The following is a 6,109-nucleotide window of genomic DNA, read 5'->3' as shown; positions in this document are numbered from 1 at the left end:
TGTGTGTGTGTGTGTGGGTGTGTGTGTGTGTGTGTGTGTCACACACAGGATATCACACACTGCAGATTAGCTCCGCTCTACTCCAGCAGTGGCCGATTCGGGGGGTGGGGAATGATTCCTCCTCATCCGCTGCAATAAAGAAAGCTGTCCAGCGTTTATCACAGAACCCGTTTAAACATGGCCAATATGGATTTAATGTGATTTTAAAGAGCGATGCACACCCGGCCTCCCTCTGCCCCGCAGTGCTACACACACTGCGGAGGGCGCCACAGAGGCAGAGCGGCTGATGTAAGGCCTAATATTGATAAGAACCCCGCGAGGCCAGGCTCTAATTGTTGATGATAAATACAGAGCCGACGGCTCCTGTCACTTTCCTCTGTGCTCGGCTTCACCCCGACAACAGTGTCCTTATCACCAAAGAGAGGGATCCTCCATCTCCCTCTCAGAGTGGAACAGAGAGCCCACACACATCACACCTCTACAGTCCTGCAACCTCACCATCACAAGTTCACACAGTTTTAACCAGCACTCGCAATATTTGTAAAATAACATTTGTGAACACTGCCTTAAAACATTTAAAAAATGTTCAAAATAGTCCCGCCCCTTGTCTGAGTCTCTCCAATCATGGCACTAGACCTGCATTTATGCGAAAATACAATTACTGAATAAATTTAGAGAAAATGAGACCAGAGAATAAAGACAACCAAGCGAAAATGACTAAAATCCTCGCTCCTCACTCCTGAGCTCTCGCGCTGAACTGAGCTGTGGCTCGTTCTCCTTTAAAGGAGCAGGTGCAGAATCTGCTCATTCTGATCAGGGCTGTGTAAATGAGGGGAACGCTGCTGTGAGGTCTGATCCTTGTGGTACTTTGACCAAAGCAGGACACAGACATTTCATTTTTGGAGAAGGGGAAGAATATATCCATTATGACCACCTCTAAGTTTCCAAACTGGCCGTTCTGTCAGCACCACTGACCAGACAGAGGCACTTTGTAGTCCTACAATCACTGACTGTAGGCCACATGATGCATGTGTTCTGCATACTTTGTTTTCAAACCTTTGCTAATGGAGTTTGTAAAGCTGTCAGTCATGGAACTACAGTTAATAGAGTTAATAGATTGAATATATATATATATATATATATATATATATATATATATATAGTGCAGCAGAAGAATTAATTTTCACACACCAAACCTGTCCTGGCCGATTGACCTCTGGGATAAAAATGGCGTACTTTCCTGTGAGTTCTTTGGCAGGCTGAGCGATCCAGCTATTAGCACAGAGGACGTCCCGCTTCAGTCTGTTTTAAATCTCTGAGCTAAATCTTCTCCGATGCCTCATGATTGTCGCAGCCCCCCTTTGAAGCCACATTACCCCTGACAGTGATGTTAACGTGCCTTGACGTGATGTGTGAGATGAGAATCTGAGGCTGTAGAGATATGCATGTGTTTATCTGTATCCGGCTAATCAATAGGATTTCCACGTTATATGTATGACCCAGATATGTTCTTCTAGTTGGGGCTTCACTTCCTACAACCTAATGCTGAAGCTTATTTTTCCTGTTGGTCCTCTCCGTTTTGCCAAGCCACTTGCAGAACTTCATTTTAAAGCTGCCACACTCGTGTTCGCCATAAACTACAGCTCACAGTCATTGCTGTTAAAGGTAGTCTCCCAATATGGCTTCTAATTGTCAGTTACTTTAATTTAATTACATTTCAGTTGGGTTTTATTTGTATAGTGCTGTTTACAGCTGGTGCTTTCACTAAGCAGCTTTACAAAATTGCACTGAGCACTGCAGAGGCAACTGTGGCAGAAAAATATCTCCCTCAGAACATGAGGAAGAAACCCTGAGAAGAACGACGACTCAGAAGAGAAGCCCATCCTCCTCCTGTTCCACACAAGAGCAAAAGCGTTTGACTGAAGATGACACGGTTTGAACCTGGACTGGAGGTGCATTTCAGTGCAGTAAAAAAAGTCACGTTTGGTTTCCGTTCCCAATGGCTGTGTCTCTCTCCCGGAGCCACAGTGACCTCTGTAATGGGGAAGTGAGTCCGCAGAGCAGTGGCCATGGCTTCAGGCTGGAGCCTGACCCCTCTGGGTTAAGAATGTGAACCAAAGAGCTTTGCTGCTGACCACACAGTAGCCCTTAGGGCTAGGGGACCCAGGGAGCCCTGCTTATTGTCTAGTATCTGTGATTAGTGTCCATGTCGTCCTTCTTTTCTACTTCTTCTCTTCTTCGCTCCACTGGGGACTTGACATGGATTTTGTCTATGAAATCCAGGGACAGAGGGCATGATGTAGGACACCGTGGCTGTTACAGCTCTTATACAGTGCTTTACTGTTTTTCATTTGCTTAAGTTCGCAGGAAGCTTCAGTGAAACTGAAACGACTGACCGAATAAAACTGACCTCTGCATTTAAACTTGAAACACGGTAAAATACAGAGCAGTTTTACAGACGTGATTTAAGCCTGTAGTTTCAGGCTGTAGTTTCAACGTAATTACATAATAATAACATAGTTATTATCAGATTTCTGAGTGCAAAGTGAGTAAATAATGTGGCATAAACTTTGACTGAAAGGAGAATTATCCCCATTTAAGAATAGCCCACAAGATTTTGCCTTTTTCAAATGTTTAACTGATTTTTAGTCCAGTCTTAGGCTTAATCTGTGCAAGAACACAATGCTTCAGACGTCTTGGTGGTAAATCTAATCCTCTGGTGATGGAAGCAGAATGGCATCAGAGCAAACAAGCATTATAGATGAGCATGTTCTAAACGCTTACAACACAAAAGCCCGAGCTCCATTTATCACCACCTCGAGCAGTAAAAGAGCGACTGTCAGTGTTACCTCGGCGGAGGCCGTCATGCTGCTGTCCCCTGTAGCCGTGAGAGCATTTTTTTTTTTTTTTTTTTTAAAGGCAGAGCCATTGGAGACATTGGACTGTGTGAGTGTCTTGAGAGGAGTGGTCGGAACTATGAGGAGCCTTGGAGACCCATAACACCCTTCTGAGATTTATACCCGGCAAGGTCAGAGGCCAGGCAGCTATTAATCACGGCCCTAGAAAGGGATTAAATAGCCGGCTCTCGTGGGGCAGATGAGAGAGCGGCCGATTGAGGCGTTTAAAAGAGCGTGTTGCGTCTGTCTTAGATTACAGAGCTGCCGGCCGCAGGCTAAACATCCATCTGAGCCTCGGAGAGAAGTCCCACTCTGTAATCAGCCGGCCACAGCACCTCTGGAGTGGTCAGTCATACATCAGTATCCCTCATCTGTTCTCTTACCACACACCAGAAGAGCCCTCTACACTCTAAACAAGAGCTTAATGTTCACAGTGATGAATCCAAAGAATAACAAACCCCAACTGCTCTGCGCAAGATATGGCCTCCTAACCTTAAGATGGAGCATTTTAATAAGTGTTTCCTGGGGCTATGTGTACTCTCTCTCTCTCTCTCTCTCTCTCTCTCTCTTTGAACAAAAAAAATGAACAGTCATTTTGGACTATTTCTGGCCAAAAAATAGAAATAAATCCAAGTGTTAAAAAGGCATACAATTAATGTGACAATTTAACACTTAGCAGCACTTGCTTTCCCCTGTATTCTCTTGCACAAGCTGTCACAATGAGAAACAGTCTGATATCATGTTTGAAATATAATAAATATACTAAAGAACCATACTAAATTTTGTCATTTTTACACTTGAGGACACTTTGCTTCATCATAATTCACACTTACTCTATGATCACTAAGGGAGCCCCTATCCACTGGGGGCACTGTTTCACTACATACACTCAGACTGTCTGTTATTTACCCAAAGAAAAGCTGCAACAACAACAGTGTTTTTTTTTTTAGCGATAGCATTCCACAAACACAAAGCACTGCTTGTTTTTCTAACTTGAGTTTGTGGTTAGGTTTTCAGGTTAAGTTTAGTGTTGAGGCTGGGGAAAGAGGAGGTATATTAATTTAGAGACTGGTCTCTTTAGTTAAAAACCATTCCCATAATTTGTACAATGTGCACTAACTATAGTCAGTAAATGTGACCTAAATATATGTGTGAGTGTTTATCTCTGAATGTATTTCTGGAAACCAGCATGAAACATCAGCCTTAAAACTTCCTCTAAACCCTAACTCTAACTCTAAAAGGAAGTAGGAAACAAGATCTGTAAAAGTGACAAATGAATACAAAGAGCACTCCAGATGTTCCTAACATGTGTATGTTATGTCTGATTATAATTATATCAATAAATATTTCAGGTTCATTAAGTGACCTCCCGTCCAGGGGTGGCACTGTTTCACTAAATCCACCCAAAAGCACTGATATGTTCCTGAAGAAGTGCTACAAAACAGCACTGTAATCTGTTTGCGAGAGACTTACACAAGCACATCGCACTGGCATTTCTAATATTTTGTTTTTGGCGTTTACAGCTCACGGTTAAGTTCAGGTTAAAGGGTAAGGCTTGTGTAATATAGTGTTATATTGATATGTTATTATTATAGAGTTACAAGCACAACAAATGCTACTCGTTCTAATTTCTGGCAGTGATATCAGAACAGAAACATCAATTGTGTTTATGCTACAGAGTGTGATAGGGAAACAGATATGATGCAAACCACAGACTATCACATGAAGGATTGAGTCATAATCAGATTCAGATTGCTAGTCTTTACCTTTGACCCAAGCTTTTCCTGAATACATAGTTTTTCCATGTTCCTACAGTGAACTCAAGGTGTTAAGTGGGCAACTGAAAACTCAGCTAAGGCTGCGGAAATCAAACAGGGCTTGATGTGGCCAGACTATAGTTCTACTGACAGTGGACCAAAGATCTACTGTAGATGAAAGCCCTGTTCACACTGGCTGTATGACGCTGGTTTAGACCAATGTTTTGCACCCTGGGATACTAACTGACTAGTGTGACTCTATCTTTGGCCAGGATTTGTTTTCGGTGAACACACAGTTTGTTCAGTCTCAGAGGGTGAGAGAGTCTAGCAGTTAGCAACACTCTTTCCCTATGCTCTGACGTGCTAGGTAAGCAAAAATCAATAGGTCTCAACCACCGCCAATGTGTAGCATCTTCTTGGATGATGTGACAGCGACCAGAAGGCTCACCACACAGCAGAGGAGACGAGAGGAGATCACTGAGCCCATCGTTGGTAAATGGAGATGATTAAGAGGTCAGAATTGGCCATAGTGGCAAATCTAGGAGGGCACTCTTGTTAATGACTTCAGAGTTATGTCTCATCTCAAGGATGCCATATTATTATTCAGTCCAGTGTCCAACACGGGCACTGGGATCCACACAGAATACAAGGAAGATTTCCCATGTGGCACCTCCACCCCCAAAAGGAGAAAAAAACCCACACACTTCCATCAGCTTCCTAAGCTTTCATATAAGAGCTCAGTCACCACTGGCCAGGCCCAAACCTGCTTAGCTTCAGTGGATTTACTTGCACTGAAGTTCAGAAGCTACTGGCAAACTGTCCTAATATTATGATATTAAACATGCCCACATTAATATCATATGAAGCAACTGAATTTAATGCAGTTATTAATCTGCAAAATAGTAACTGTGTAAGAGTGGACAATATAACCTTGCTAACTTTTAAAGGAACGCTATATAAGGCAGGTATGTTTGCTCCTGGGCTTCTCCTAGAGTGACAGAGTGTAATTCACTCACTTTTACAGCAGCTGGTGTGACAGAGACAGAGGCTCTATTCTCCTAAGTACAGGTCAATGAAGCGACACAGTGATGAGACTCAGAAATGAATTCCTATTGGTCCAGTTACCGTGAACATGAAGTTGTATTTTCAAAAAATGATCGCTGTCCAATGAAAAGCACGTATCTCCATTTTTGTCCATTTGAACATTTGATGATGAATGGACCAATAGAAATGCTCCAAAATTATTTTTGGAATAACGTCTTTGTACATTGACTTCCACTGAAAAGTAAAAAGGTTTTCCCCCTTCTCTTCTAAAGTTACTATTACTACTATTACTACTGTTCTGGAGATATGATGTCATTGGATATCATTGGACAGCGATGATAGGCCAGAAAAGGAAAAACACATAGGGGCAACTGCTCACATCAGCTACCAGTCTCTTCCATTTCTGAGTTA

Source organism: Hoplias malabaricus, chromosome 15 (genome assembly GCF_029633855.1).
Source record: "Hoplias malabaricus isolate fHopMal1 chromosome 15, fHopMal1.hap1, whole genome shotgun sequence".
Lineage (NCBI taxonomy): Eukaryota > Metazoa > Chordata > Actinopteri > Characiformes > Erythrinidae > Hoplias > Hoplias malabaricus.
Note: the sequence above shows the minus strand (reverse complement) of the source record.